At 49.0% G+C, this 15,887-nt stretch overlaps 1 protein-coding gene across 1 annotated transcript in view; it reads right to left on the bottom strand.

Annotated features, from left to right (window-relative positions):
- LOC140115526 (phospholipid-transporting ATPase ID-like) overlaps positions 1-10,929 on the bottom strand; it is a 98,753-nt gene extending 87,824 nt beyond the window's left edge. Inside the window, exon 1 of the mRNA XM_072132800.1 lies at positions 10,630-10,929. The gene's annotated coding sequence lies outside the window, so the exon portion shown is untranslated. The remainder of the gene's footprint in view (positions 1-10,629) is intronic.
- Positions 10,930-15,887: the final 4,958 nt, after the last annotated feature.

Here is a 15,887-nt window from a genome sequence, read left to right as displayed (position 1 = left end):
ATCCCACTGAGAGCACACCGGGAATACCCAGTACAGGAGGGAGGAGCACACCCAGGACACCCCAATAATATACACACTCAGACCATCCCACTGAGAGCACACCGGGAATACCCAGTACAGGAGGGAGGAGCACACCCAGGACACCCCAATAATATACACACACAGACCATCCCACTGAGAGCACACCGGGAATACCCAGTACAGGAGGGAGGGAGGGGCACACCCAGGACACCCCAATAATATACACACTCAGACCATCCCACTGAGAGCACACCGGGAATACCCAGTACAGGAGGGAGGGAGGGGCACACCCAGGACACCCCAATAATATACACACTCAGACCATCCCACTGAGAGCTCACCGGGAATACCCAGTACAGGGGGGAGGGAGGGGCACACCCAGGACACCCCAATAATATACACACACAGACCATCCCACTGAGAGCACACCGGGAATACCCAGTACAGGAGGGAGGGAGGGGCACACCCAGGACACCCCAATAATATACACACACAGACCATCCCACTGAGAGCACACCGGGAATACCCAGTACAGGAGGGAGGAGCACACCCAGGACACCCCAATAATATACACACACAGACCATCCCACTGAGAGCACACCGGGAATACCCAGTACAGGAGGGAGGGAGGGGCACACCCAGGACACCCCAATAATATACACACTCAGACCATCCCACTGAGAGCACACCGGGAATACCCAGTACAGGAGGGAGGGGCACACCCAGGACACCCCAATAATATACACACACAGACCATCCCACTGAGAGCACACCGGGAATACCCAGTACAGGAGGGAGGGAGAGGCACACCCAGGACACCCCAATAATATACACACTCAGACCATCCCACTGAGAGCACACCGGGAATACCCAGTACAGGAGGGAGGAGCACACCCAGGACACCCCAATAATATACACACTCAGACCATCCCACTGAGAGCACACCGGGAATACCCAGTACAGGAGGGAGGGAGGGGCACACCCAGGACACCCCAATAATATACACACACAGACCATCCCACTGAGAGCACACCGGGAATACCCAGTACAGGAGGGAGGGAGGGGCACACCCAGGACACCCCAATAATATACACACACAGACCATCCCACTGAGAGCACACCGGGAATACCCAGTACAGGAGGGAGGGAGGGGCACACCCAGGACACCCCAATAATATACACACTCAGACCATCCCACTGAGAGCACACCGGGAATACCCAGTACAGGAGGGAGGGAGGGGCACACCCAGGACACCCCAATAATATACACACACAGACCATCCCACTGAGAGCACACCGGGAATAACCAGTACAGGAGGGAGGGGCACACCCAGGACACCCCAATAATATACACACACAGACCATCCCACTGAGAGCACACCGGGAATACCCAGTACAGGAGGGAGGGAGGAGCACACCCAGGACACCCCAATATTATACACACTCAGACCATCCCACTGAGAGCACACCGGGAATACCCAGTACAGGAGGGAGGGAGGGGCACACCCAGGACACCCCAATAATATACACACTCAGACCATCCCACTGAGAGCACACCGGGAATACCCAGTACAGGAGGGAGGGAGAGGCACACCCAGGACACCCCAATAATATACACACACAGACCATCCCACTGAGAGCACACCGGGAATACCCAGTACAGGAGGGAGGGAGGGGCACACCCAGGACACCCCAATAATATACACACACAGACCATCCCACTGAGAGCACACCGGGAATACCCAGTACAGGAGAGAGGGAGGGGCACACCCAGGACACCCCAATAATATACACACTCAGACCATCCCACTGAGAGCACACCGGGAATATCCAGTACAGGAGGGAGGGGCACACCCAGGACACCCCAATAATATACACACACAGACCATCCCACTGAGAGCACACCGGGAATACCCAGTACAGGAGGGAGGGAGGGGCACACCCAGGACACCCCAATAATATACACACAGACCATCCCACTGAGAGCACACCGGGAATACCCAGTACAGGAGGGAGAGGAACACCCAGGACTCCCCAATAATATACACACACAGACCATCCCACTGAGAGCTCACCGGGAATACCCAGTACAGGAGGGAGGGGCACACCCAGGACACCCCAATAATATACACACTCAGACCATCCCACTGAGAGCACACCGGGAATACCCAGTACAGGAGGGAGGGGCACACCCAGGACACCCCAATAATATACACACACAGACCATCCCACTGAGAGCACACCGGGAATACCCAGTACAGGAGGGAGGGGCACACCCAGGACACCCCAATAATATACACACTCAGACCGTCCCACTGAGAGCACACCGGGAATACCCAGTACAGGAGGGAGGAGCACACCCAGGACACCCCAATAATATACACACACAGACCATCCCACTGAGAGCACACCGGGAATACCCAGTACAGGAGGGAGGGAGGGGCACACCCAGGACACCCCAATAATATACACACTCAGACCATCCCACTGAGAGCACACCGGGAATACCCAGTACAGGAGGGAGGGAGGGGCACACCCAGGACACCCCAATAATATACACACTCAGACCATCCCACTGAGAGCACACCGGGAATACCCGGTACAGGAGGGAGGGAGAGGCACACCCAGGACACCCCAATAATATATACACACAGACCATCCCACTGAGAGCACCCCCAGGACACCCCAGAAACACAACCTCTGCACACCCCAATATTAAACACACACAGTCCTTCCCACTAGGGTAGCAGCACCAGGAATCCTCAGCACAACGCTACACACCTCCTGCAACACTGACCCCTACACTACACACCTCCTGCAACACTGACCCCTACACTACACACCTCCTGCAACACTGACCCCTACACTACACACCTCCTGCATCACTGACCTCTACACTACACACCTCCTGCATCACTGACCCCTACACTACACACCTCCTGCATCACTGACCTCTACACTACACACCTCCTCCATCACTAACCCCTACACTACACACCTCCTGCATCACTGACCCCTACACTACACACCTCCTGCATCACTAACCCCTACACTACACACCTCCTGCAACACTGACCTCTACACTACACACCTCCCGTATCACTGACCCCTACACTACACACCTCCTGCATCACTGACCCCTACACTACACACCTCCCGTATCACTGACCCCTACACTACACACCTCCTGCATCACTGACCCCTACACTACACACCTCCTGCATCACTGACCTCTACACTACACACCTCCTGCATCACTGACCCCTACACTACACACCTCCTGCATCACTGACCCCCTACACTACACAGCTCCGGCATCACTGACCCCCTACACTACACACCTCCTGTATCACTGACCCCTACACTACACAACTCCTGCATCACTGACCCCTACACTACACACCTCCTGCATCACTGACCCCCTACACTACACAGCTCCGGCATCACTGACCTCTACACTACACACCTCCTGCATCACTGACCCCTACACTACACACCTCCTGCATCCCTGACCTCTACACTACACACCTCCTGCATCACTGACCCATACACTACACACCTCCTGCATCACTGACCCCTACACTACACACCTCCTGCATCACTGACCCCTACACTACACACCTCCTGCATCACTGACCCCTACACTACACACCTCCTGCATCACTGACCCCTACACTACACACCTCCTCCATCACTGACCCCTACACTACACACCTCCTGCATCACTGACCACTACACTACACACCTCCTGCATCACTAACCCCTACACTACACACCTCCTGTATCACTGACCACTACACTACACACCTCCTGCATCACTAACCCCTACACTACACACCTCCTGCATCACTGACCCCTACACTACACACCTCCTGCATCACTGACCCCCTACACTACACACCTCCTCCTGCATCACTGACCCCTACACTACACACCTCCTGCATCACTGACCCCTACACTACACACCTCCTGTATCACTGACCCCTACACTACACACCTCCTGCATCACTGACCCCTACACTACACACCTCCTGCATCACTGACCCCTACACTACACACCTCCTACATCACTGACCCCTACACTACACACCTCCTGCATCACTGACCCCAACACTACACACCTCCTGTATCACTGACCCCTACACTATACACCTCCTGCATCACTGACCTCTACACTACACACCACCTGCATCACTGACCCCCTACACTACACACCTCCTGTATCACTGACCCCTACACTATACACCTCCTGCATCACTGACCTCTACACTACACACCTCCTGCATCACTGACCCCTACACTACACACCTCCTGCATCACTGACCTCTACACTACACACCTCCTGCATCATTGAACTCTACACTGCACACCTCCTGTATCACTGACCTCTACACTACACACCTCCTCCATCACTAACCTCTACACTACACACCTCCTGCATCACTGACCCCTACACTACACACCTCCTGCATCACTGACCCCTACACTACACACCACTTGCATCACTGACCCCTACACTACACACCTCCTGCATCACTGACCCCTACACTACACACCTCCTGCATCACTGACCCCTACACTACACACCTCCTGCATCACTGACCCCCACACTACACACCTCCTGCATCACTGACCCCTACACTACACACCTCCTGCATCACTGACCCCTACACTACACACCTCCTGCATCACTGACCCCTACACTACACACCTCCTGTATCACTGACCCCTACACTACACACCTCCTCCACCACTGACCCCTACACTACACACCTCCTCCTGCATCACTGACCCCTACACTACACACCTCCTGCATCACTGACCCCTACACTACACACCTCCTGCATCACTGACCTCTACACTACACACCTCCAGCATCACTGACCCCCTACACTACACACCTCCTGCAACACTAACCCCTACGCTACACACCTCCTGCATCACTGACCCCTACACTACACACCTCCTGCATCACTGACCCCTACACTACACACCTCCTGCATCACTGACCGCCTACACTACACACCTCCTGCATCACCAACCCCTACACTACACACCTCCTGCATCACTGACCCCTACACTACACAGCTCCGGCATCACTGACCCCTACACTACACACCTCCTGCATCACTGACCCCTACACTACACACCTCCTGCATCACTGACCCCTACACTACACACCTCCTGTATCACTGACCCCTACACTACACACCTCCTGCATCACTGACCCCTACACTACACACCTCCAGCATCACTGACCCCCTACACTACACACCTCCTGCATCACTGACCCCTACACTACACACCTCCTGCATCACTGACCCTTACACTACACACCTCCTCCATCACTGACCCCTACACTACACACCTCCTGCATCACTGACCCCTACACTACACACCTCCTGCATCACTGACCCTTACACTACACACCTCCTGCATCACTGATCCCTACACTACACACCTCCTGTATCACTGATCCTTACACTACACAGCTCCTGCATCACTGACCCCTACACTACACACGTCCTCCATCACTGACCCCTACACTACACACCTCCTGCATCACTGACCCTCTACACTACACACCTCCTGCATCACTGACCCCTACACTACACACCTCCTGCATCACTGCCCCCTACACTACACACCTCCTCCATCACTGACCCCTACACTACACACCTCCTGCATCAGTGACCCCTACACTACACACCTCCTGCATCACTGACCTCTACACTACACACCTCCTGCATCACTGACCCCTACACTATACACCTCCTGCATCACTGACCTCTACACTACACACCTCCTCCATCACTGACCCCTACACTACATACCTCCTGTATCACTAACCCCTACACTACACACCTCCTGCATCACTAACCCCTACACTACACACCTCCTGCAACACTGACCCCTACACTACACACCTCCTGCATCACTGCCCCCTACACTACACACCTCCTGCATCACTGACCTCCTATACTACATACCTCCTCCATCACTGACCCCCTACACTACACACCTCCTGCATCACTGACCCCTACACTACACACCTCCTGCATCACTGACCCCTACACTACACACCTCCTGCATCACTGACCTCCTATACTACATACCTCCTCCATCACTGACCCCCTACACTACACACCTCCTGCATCACTGACCCCTACACTACACACCTCCTGCATCACTGACCCCCTACACTACACACCTCCTGCATCACTGACCCCTACACTACACACCTCCTGCATCACTGCCCCCTACACTACACACCTCCTGCATCACTGACCCCTACACTACACACCTCCTCCACCACTGACCCCTACACTACACACCTCCTGCATCAGTGACCCCTACACTACACACCTTCTATTTTTCATTATCCTCAGCAATGTCTTGTCTTGTTTTGTTTAGGAGAATTTCTCTGTGGAGTAAAGACCATTGATCCCATCCATCCGCTTATGGTGTGACATCGCCCCCTGTGGGAATCTCTCATGTACTGCATAATCTTCTTTATCACTCCAAAATCCTGTGACAATGAAGAAACCACGAAGTGTGAATCTATTTACTGCATCAATAAGTCCTGAGCTGTAAAAAATAATCCACGGGAGTCTTTAAAATGTTTTAACGTTTTTAAAATGATATATTGGAATTCACTGACTGCAAGCAGAGGTCTTATAAATGTTGAAGAATGGAGCCACAAAGTGTATTAGAAAGCTGCCGAATGAACAGAGATGATCCCGTTAGGTTCTGCTTGACACCAGTGACTCCTTGGTGACCCCGTGATTTTGGACTATTCACCCCTGAGTCCTCTCTGACCCCGGATGGTTCTGCTTGTTTATGTAAGTCCAGACATGGAAAACACACGATGAGGATGTAAGTGGCGTCTTCCTCACACACTTGTGTTTCTGGGTGGGAATCGGACGCCCTTACATTACTGAGGATGAGTTCATGACCGGGGCCGGGGTTCTGCTTCTGGTTTTAGCCAACAATTTGGGCGTCCGAAGTTACGCTCCCCCTTAAGCTTATAAGTGGTGACTGCTCGGCGGCAAATCAGCGGCATACACTATGCCGAGGCGTGTCATTTATTGCTGCAGAGTGTGCAGATATCTTAAAAGTGACTCATCTCATGCAAAAAGTGACTCTACTCTGCCCTTTTCCACATGACTATGGAGGTGATTTTCTAAAGCTTAACTAGTGAGAATCAAACAAATTTCTGGTAAAGACATTTCATACCCGACCAGAGGGCACTGGGAGTCTATTGGTGTAAAATACGGTGTTGGTTTTCCTTACAGATTATTCTTGTTGCACTTCCCCTTACTAGACCCTTTACAAACTTTCTGATGAGGCAGAAAATTATGTTCTTTCAGTGAAAATCAATCATCAATTATTAGAACTAACACCAGAAAGCAACAGAAACAGGAAACCTGCAGCTACATTGTATCCAATTTATTAACAGGAGAAACCCCCCACAGTCAGACATCGGACCCGTCTCACGAGGAGCGGCCGCTGAGGCCAGTGATTGGCTGCACAGAGAAATAACCTCAAACGGCACATGATCACATGACCCCAGATCAGACACAAGCCGCCGCCATTGCTGGTTCCTCCTGCGCCGCTATAAATCAGATTCGTCGTATTACATGAAGTTTATTGTACTGTTAGTTATAACTGGGATTTCCTGGACTGACACCATAAGACTGAGGTCCTGGTGGCCGGGGGGAAGGTTGTGATGTTGTTTGCTCATTATCACTGGAAATCACTGGAACTGACGGATACAAAGAGGCAAAGTCTGAGGTTTTAGTGATAACAAGAAACAGAATTACTCGTCACATATATGTCATCACTGTGATATCCCTGACAGGCAAAAGTAATCAATCGCTGCACCAAGCTCCAGCTCCTGGGTCATCCAGCCCAGGTTAATTAGTCCTGTCTGGACAGTTCAGGCAGCTCTTTTATGCAGGGAAGATAGTCTGCACCCAGCTTTCCCAAGGTCCTGAATTTTGTAAATTTTTTTTCCAGCAAAACCATTGGGTTCAGAAAGGAAACAAGATCTGTTTCTGCATCAGTGTAGCTACAGCAGTCTCAAGGTATGTTTGATGCACAATGAATAAAAACAAATGGTAGGTTTCCTCTAACAACGATTGTAACCTCACATTTATCCATCGTAGAGAAAATATTTGCATTTCGTTTCTAGACATAATTTTGGAAGAAGATCTTGTTAAATGAAATCTACCATTTGTTTTTATGCATTATGAACCAAACATACCTTAAGAATGCCGTAGCTACACTGATGCAGAAACATATTTTGTTTAATCCCTAAACCAAGTGGTTTGCTGAAAAAACAATTATAAAATTTAGAAACTTGGGAAAGCTGGGTTGCATGCTGGCTGCCATTCATAAACACATTACACAGAGCTTCCTGTACTGTCCAGACAGGACTAATCAACCTGAGCTGGATGACTCATACACAGCAGCTGGGGGATGATGCAGTGATTGATTACTTCTGCCTGTCAGTGATTACATCATTCTCTGGATCAGTGCATAATTAGGGATAGAGAAGCCCCAGGGCAGGAAAAGGAGCGTCAGAGCTTAATTATCCCGAATTTTATAATAGTTTTTAAGCAAAACCACTCAGCTCAGGGAGTACACAAGATATGTGCCTGCATCAGTGTAGCTACAGAATTCTCCATGGATGTTTGCTTCATAATGCATAATGATAGATTTCCTTTAATAACTCCATCAATACTTCTCCATACTGTACATCTATAAGTGTCACGTCATTAGGAATCCACCTGTGGGGGAGTTTATTCGAGCACATAGGAGTTGTAGTCATTGGGAGCAGAGATTACGCTCCAGCGAGTATTCAGAGAGCAAGAAATATCAGGGGAACGCAAAGAAGTGATGATAAAATTAGAAACGTTTTGGAATCTGGATGTTAATTCATATGACGTAGAGCTCGCACCATAGGCAATATCAGGGGTGTAACTAGGAGAGGCAGGACCCCAGAGCAGACTTCTGAATGGGGCCCCTTCATATAGTGCATATTCATATACTCACACATGTCAGTTATACACACAGTATAGACACACCATACACACATACATACAACATATACACATCACATGTACACACATACATACAATACCATATACAAACATACAGCGTATACACAAATATACAAATACAGTATATACACCCCACACACACATACAACATATACACATCACATATACACACATAATACAATACCATATACAAACATACAGCGTATACACAAATATACAAATACAGTATATACACCCCACACACACACATACAGTATATTCACATGTTTTCGTGATCTATGAACTGAGACCCTCACTGTCCTATGGATAGAGCCTAACTTTGATTTATGGGAAAACCCCTTTAAGAAATGGATTGCAGGGGATGTACCCGACAGTTTTACTTCTTGTTATATCTCCGGTTTGTCTAATCATTTTTTACAGGTGCACGGAGGTAACTATATACTCTTTCAGTGTTAGGGATTGACTATGTAAGGGCTCCTGTAAGGGCTCCTGTAAGGACTCCTGTAAGGACTCCTGTAAGGGCTCATGCAAGGGCTCCTGTAAGGGCTCCTGCGAGGGCTCCTGTAAGGGCTCCTGCAAGGGCTCCTGTAAAGGCTCCTGTAAGAGCTCCTTTAAGGGCTCCTGTAAGGGCTCCTGCAAGGGCTCCTGTAAGGGCTCCTGTAAAGACTCCTGGAAGGGCTCCTGTAAGGGCTCCTGCAAGGGCTCCTGCAAGGACTCCTGGAAGGGCTCCTGGAAGGGCTCCTGTAAGGGCCCCTGCAAGGACTCTTGGAAGGGCTCCTGTAAGGGCTTTTGTAAGGGCTCCTTAAAGAGGGGGCGACAGAGATCGTGAGTTGCACAATAGAGAAGCCTTTTGGATCGTGAAACTAGAATCCCACGGGGCTCAGTAATCGAGCAGACTTATTGTACCTGTCCTGATGTCCTGCCTATTGTTATCTTGTATCTATATACAGATATTGGGGAGATTCCTACCATCAGGAGGTTTGTAATAAAAACGTTTTATTTAATATCTCGGGAACACAACGCGTTTCAGAGTCAAATGCGACTCATTTATCAAGTGAAAGGAGACGGCAGCGTAGGCGAGGGGTTAACTACCTGTGGCTGTGCTGGTGACGGTGACAATAGGGGACAATGAATGAGCTGTGCCCTGAGGCATGATGGGAGCAGCGTCCGAGGATGACAAATAGATGTAATATTTGTTACATAATTCCTGACTATTTTCGGATCCTTCCTAATATTCGGGATATCGTCCTCCTCTTAGACTTTGGATTTCCTCTCTGTATAAGAACAGTTTTCAAATTTCAACATTTTTTGAAACATTTAAACTAATTTCCTTCCAAATTGATACAATTACCCAAAAAACCTGACCCCTTAATATCACAAGGTCACAAAGATAAAGCGTCTCCGAGAATACAGCGACCGCGCGGCCCTGACCCTGGCGCAGATCCAACGTAAAGCACAGAAACCCTAGAGCCATTAGAGTGTAAGCTCTTCAGTCCGGAGAGTTTTCAGCAGGTCACAGAAGCTGAAGCAGGACAGGTCTTACCTGGTGTCTCGTAGATGGAGGTCCCAGGGTGGTCCCTACAGCTCAGCAATATCCCTCCATCATAGAAGGGTGATAGGAGAGAAATCCGGGGGGGTCAGCGCCAGATCAGGGGCCACAGACAGACAGCGGCGGCAGGTGAGGCTGGAGATGGGGCCGGGTAGGACTGAGCAAATAGAGGAAGTCGCCCTTTGGACTGTGACTTTACAGCAGGTGATATCTGACACCTGGATTCGGGGAGTGGGGACAGGTCAGAGCCAGGGGAGACCCAGTCACCCCCCAGAACGCATGTTAACCCCTTCATCAGTGGAGGCGTCAGAGACGGATCTGTGTAGTAATTACCTTTGTGTTGTCTCTCCCAGGTAACAAGACGCCCGAGGCTCGCACAATACACACGTCAGACTGGTTCCCGAGGCCGAGAGATCCCATTACCTGCAGGAGCCGGCTGTGTATCTGATAAGAGTTATCCTCCTACAATGATGGGTGTTATAATGATCAGATCACAAATTATTAATATTATTATTATTAATATTTCTCCTATTAAATATAATGGAACCCCACCCTACGATCAATCAGGGTCCACCTTGATGCCCTGGATCATTCATATAAATCAGGCCGCAATACCTCTGATGTCCTGCGGGGGCGCTGCAGGAGAATCAGACACTTACACAGGTTGATAGAAAGGTGACAGTGAACATAACAATGTCCTTGAGAGTTACGACATCCAAAAATGGTTCTCGATTTCAACCCATTAAGCACGGAGCAAACCTTCTCCAGGGGTAACGGGATTAAGTGGGGAAAAGGGAGCAATAAACCACTGAGGCCGCGTTCACATGTTGCGTTTGAAACGCATTGCAACAGCTGAGGAGGCGATTTGCCTAATTACATTACTGTTAACATTTGCGTTTACAAAATGCACTGTAAACGCAATGTTAACACATGCACTAACAATGTGTCAACGCATGCGTTTTGGTAACACATGTGTTAACATTGTGTAAACACATGTAAACAGTAATGTAATTAATTAAATCACCTCGGCTGTCGTAATGCGTTTCAAACGCAATGAAAACGCAACGTGTGAACGCGCCCTAAGGCTAAGTTCACTTCTGCGATTCGCTGTCTGTTTAGCTGCTTCTAAGATGACTAAGGCTCAGTTCACACTTCCACTCAAACCTTCGTTACTTATCTCCGGATTTTGAATTGATACGTTAAACCGTAAATCCATTCTTTACTTTTTTTTTTAACAAGGAAGGAACAGAGGTTTGAACGTTAGTGTGAACTTAGCCTAACGGATCCGTTTTTTTCTCCATTGATTTGGATTTCATTTTTACGCCCTCCGTTATTCCTTCCGTTTTTTTAGCAGATAGTTGGACATGAACTGCGTGCAATTGTGTCCATCAGAAATAACCGAGGGCTCATGGAAGTCTCTTTTCCGCCCTTAATGTAACATTGTTTCCTGTGTGAGGCGGATGCTCTGGTTTTGTATCAGTTTGTTTTACCTACTGAGCGCTCAGCAATATAATATATATAGATTATTTGAATAACGTATGGATTTAAAACAAAGGAAATTGGGTTTCCTCTGGGTCCTCCGGTTTCCTCCCACACTCCAAAACATTCTGGTAGGATGATTAGATTGTGAGCCCTATGGGGACAGGGACTGATGTGACAAGTTCTGTGCAGCGCTGCGTCATCTGTGTGCGATATATAAATAAAGGAATTCTTATAAGGAGACAGAACTTTTCTAGGGGCCCCCGGAATTACCATATCCCCTCTAATAATTGTGGTACCCGTGATCTCTGCACTGAATGTATCATCAGCCATGGCTTCCTCGTCCCTATTCACACGAGTCTAATCACCGCTGCGGGACTGGATCTCCCGGGACATCAGACTCTCATCTATGACCTGGAATGTTCTCTGCCAGATGGATTGTTTCTGCTTTGATTCATCAACTAATAAGTTCCTGATACAAGACAATGGCGGATGTTCTCTCAGATGAAAGCCTCTGCTTATCGCTCTTACGACTCATTCACACCCCAATATCTAATAAGAAATTAATATTTTCCATGTAAAACTATTTTCTGATGAACTCTTTTCATGTTTTTTTGAGAAAACATAAATTATGGCTATAATAATAATCATTCCTTTATTTATATAGCGCACACAGATTCCGCAGCGCTGCACATGCCGCAAGGCTGTAATGCTAACCACTAAGCCACCATGCCGCAAGGCTGTAATGCTAACCACTAAGCCACCGTGCTGAAAGGCTGTAGTGCTAACCACTGAGCCACTGAGCTGTAAGGCTGTAGTGCTAACCACTGAACCACCATGCTTCAAGGCTGTAATGCTAACCACTAAGCCACCATGCTGCAAGGCTGCAGTGCTAACCACTGAACCACCATGCTTCAAGGCTGTAATGCTAAACACTAAGCCACCATGCTGCAAGGCTGCAGTGCTAACCACTGACCCGCCACGCTGCAAGGCTTTAATGCTAACCACTAAGCCACCGTTCTGCAAGGCTGTAGTGCTAACCACTGAACCACCATGCTGGAAGGCTGTAATGCTAAACACTAAGCCACCGTGCTGCAACGCTGTAGTGCTAACCACTGACCCGCCATGCTGCAAGGCTTTAATGCTAAACACTGAGCCACCGTGCAATGGTTACACCAAGATGAAGATCCCAGTCAAAGTGGAAGTGGCCATAGAGCAGATCTTAGGACGGATCCAATATCCAGAATCCAAGGTATCGGTCCGTTTCAGCTCATATAAAGACCTGACTGTGACCCTTTTACCTTCGTTGACTCATTCACTGCGGCAAGAACTGAGGATGTCGTCTCCTCCACAATATTAGAACCAGGATTCATATTTGTGTTGCGGATCTGGTGTCCCGGGACATTGCCTACTGATACCGATGAATTGGGGATCTTCCCTTGAAAATTAACCTGATGGCTAAATTCTTACAGAAGATGAAACAGGACCCTGCTCCGCCCTGCTGCCTGCGCCTATGGTGGAGAGCAGTTCATTAAAGGACATCTACCACCAGGATGAAGGGTTGTAAACCAAGCAATGACGTGCCAGGATCTGCTCTTTTTAAAGCTTTTTAGGACCTTATTTAAAAAAAAAAGTTTTTAAAAATTATCCAAATGAACCTGAGGGGCTTCAAGCTCCAGTGACATCTATGGAGCTCAGAGCCCATCAGGTTGATTTGCATAATTTTTACAACCTTTTTATTCGTAAAAATAAAGTCCTAAGAAGCAGATCATGCCAGTGGGGGCACACACCAGTATGTCAGTACCAGAGGGGTCGCACCGCAGTATGTTAGTGCTAGGTTTACAATCCTTCATCCTGGTGGTAGATTTCCTTTAAATATGTGATTGTTATGAGCCTTTTGGTGAGCCTTATTGCCAAAACCTACTTTGCACCAGTGGTGACCCCTTGTGCGGCTGGGGGTCTGATCATCAAAGATCTGCTTGTATGGAAACCCTAATAGTCCTCATAGGTTACACTGTGGCTTCCCAGCACTGGGGTTACAGCGCCCCCACATGGCAGCTAAAGGAAGAAAACATTGCATTATTAATTGTTAGGGCACATCAGGGGACATTATATAGCAGAGGGGGCACACAGCAGCACGTACTATCCAGTGTGGGGGTGTTATACTGTATGGGGTGCTAGGGGGCAGGGTAATGGCTGCAGCTCAGGAGATGAACATTTTCCATCCTTTTTTCAGCCTGAAAGCTCCAGTGCAGATTGGCATGGGCCCGGCTGGGTTGGCGCAGGTTTTATGTGTAATTGTAATTGATGGCGACCGTCGCACCTGCTACTACAGATAACGTAACACGGAGGCAAAGGGCAAGAGGCAAAGTCCATTACTCTGAGCAGATTGAGCTGAAATGTAATAGAGACCTGATAGATCACTCAGGCTCGCTGTCCTCCTGAAATACTCTGCGCTGCTGTGCACAACCGAAAATACACAACAAAGATAGAAAGTGTAATGGGTTACACACACAAAATTATATCTCATCTGATACACGACTGATATTGTGCATGCGCCGTCGTTGTGGACTGGAGAGAACTTGACTTCAGCCACTTTAGCTTCAAGGGATGTTCCTGTATTAGTTATAGCGTATCCGCCCCAAAGCTTGAAAAATGATGAATCTACATCACATTATAGTCTGTGATTTCTCTGCTGAGGACCAGAGAACTACAAATCCCAGCAGGTGTATTATATTATACTGGATATGACATCTGGTGGTCACTAGCGGTACTGCAGGGGGTAATAATTGTTACCACACCATTAGTAATACATTTTTATTATGTGATGGGAGGTAAGTGTCCTGTGTGATATCAACAAATCACCACCAGCAGCATCGACAATGACATCGATAGAGCACACAATAACCGCTCTGCTCCATCACCTCGTGTCTCCATCCACCCTCGCACATAGATTGTGATGGAACGTTTGTAATATGAACCCAACTTGCCTAATGCTGAGGCCCATTTCGCATTATTCCGTGATCACAGCCGCGCCACAGACTGATCCCTATGCTGAGGATTGAGCTCCGTGCATCATAAATCAATATAATGGAGTCCAATCCCCAGTATAGGGATCAGTCTGTGGCGCGTCACTCGCCATGATCACGGAATACTGTGAAATGGGCCTCAGCATTGGGCAAGTTGGGTTCATATTACAAACGTTCCACCCGATTTCTAGAATTTCATCCGATTACACAGTAACACAAGGTAATACAAGCGGTTTCCACATCTGACCATTAGATAGCAGCAATAATCCATCCTACAAACACAAACCAGCAGGAGGTAAGTACCGGGACATCAACTCCACCCGCAGCTCTCTGCATTATCCCACTGCCTCTGCTGTGTGTAGCAGAGCCAACAGGTGATGGCATCATGCTGGGGGCACAATAAGAGGGGGTGCAGCTGGAGGGGCACAATAAGAGGGGGTGCAGCTGGAGGGGCACAATCAGAGGGGTGCAGCTGGAGGGGCACAATCAGAGGGGTGCAGCTGGAGGGGCACAATGAGAGGGGGGTGCAGCTGGAGGGGCACAATAAGAGGGGGGGTGCAGCTGGAGGGGCACAATAAGAGGGGGGGTGCAGCTGGGTGGGCACAATGAGAGGGGGTGCAGCTGGAGGGGCACAATAAGAAGAATTTGGGGCCCCTGGCTGGACTTACCGGGACTCCCTTTGGTGCATCTGAGGCGCCATCCCTTTTCAGCTTTTATGTAACCTACTTATATTGAAATGATTGT

The sequence above is a fragment of the Engystomops pustulosus genome, chromosome 1, assembly GCF_040894005.1.
Source record: "Engystomops pustulosus chromosome 1, aEngPut4.maternal, whole genome shotgun sequence".
In the NCBI taxonomy this organism is placed as follows: Eukaryota; Metazoa; Chordata; class Amphibia; order Anura; family Leptodactylidae; genus Engystomops; species Engystomops pustulosus.
The sequence above is the reverse complement of the archived record's forward strand: the minus strand, read 5'-3'. Positions and strand labels throughout refer to the sequence as shown.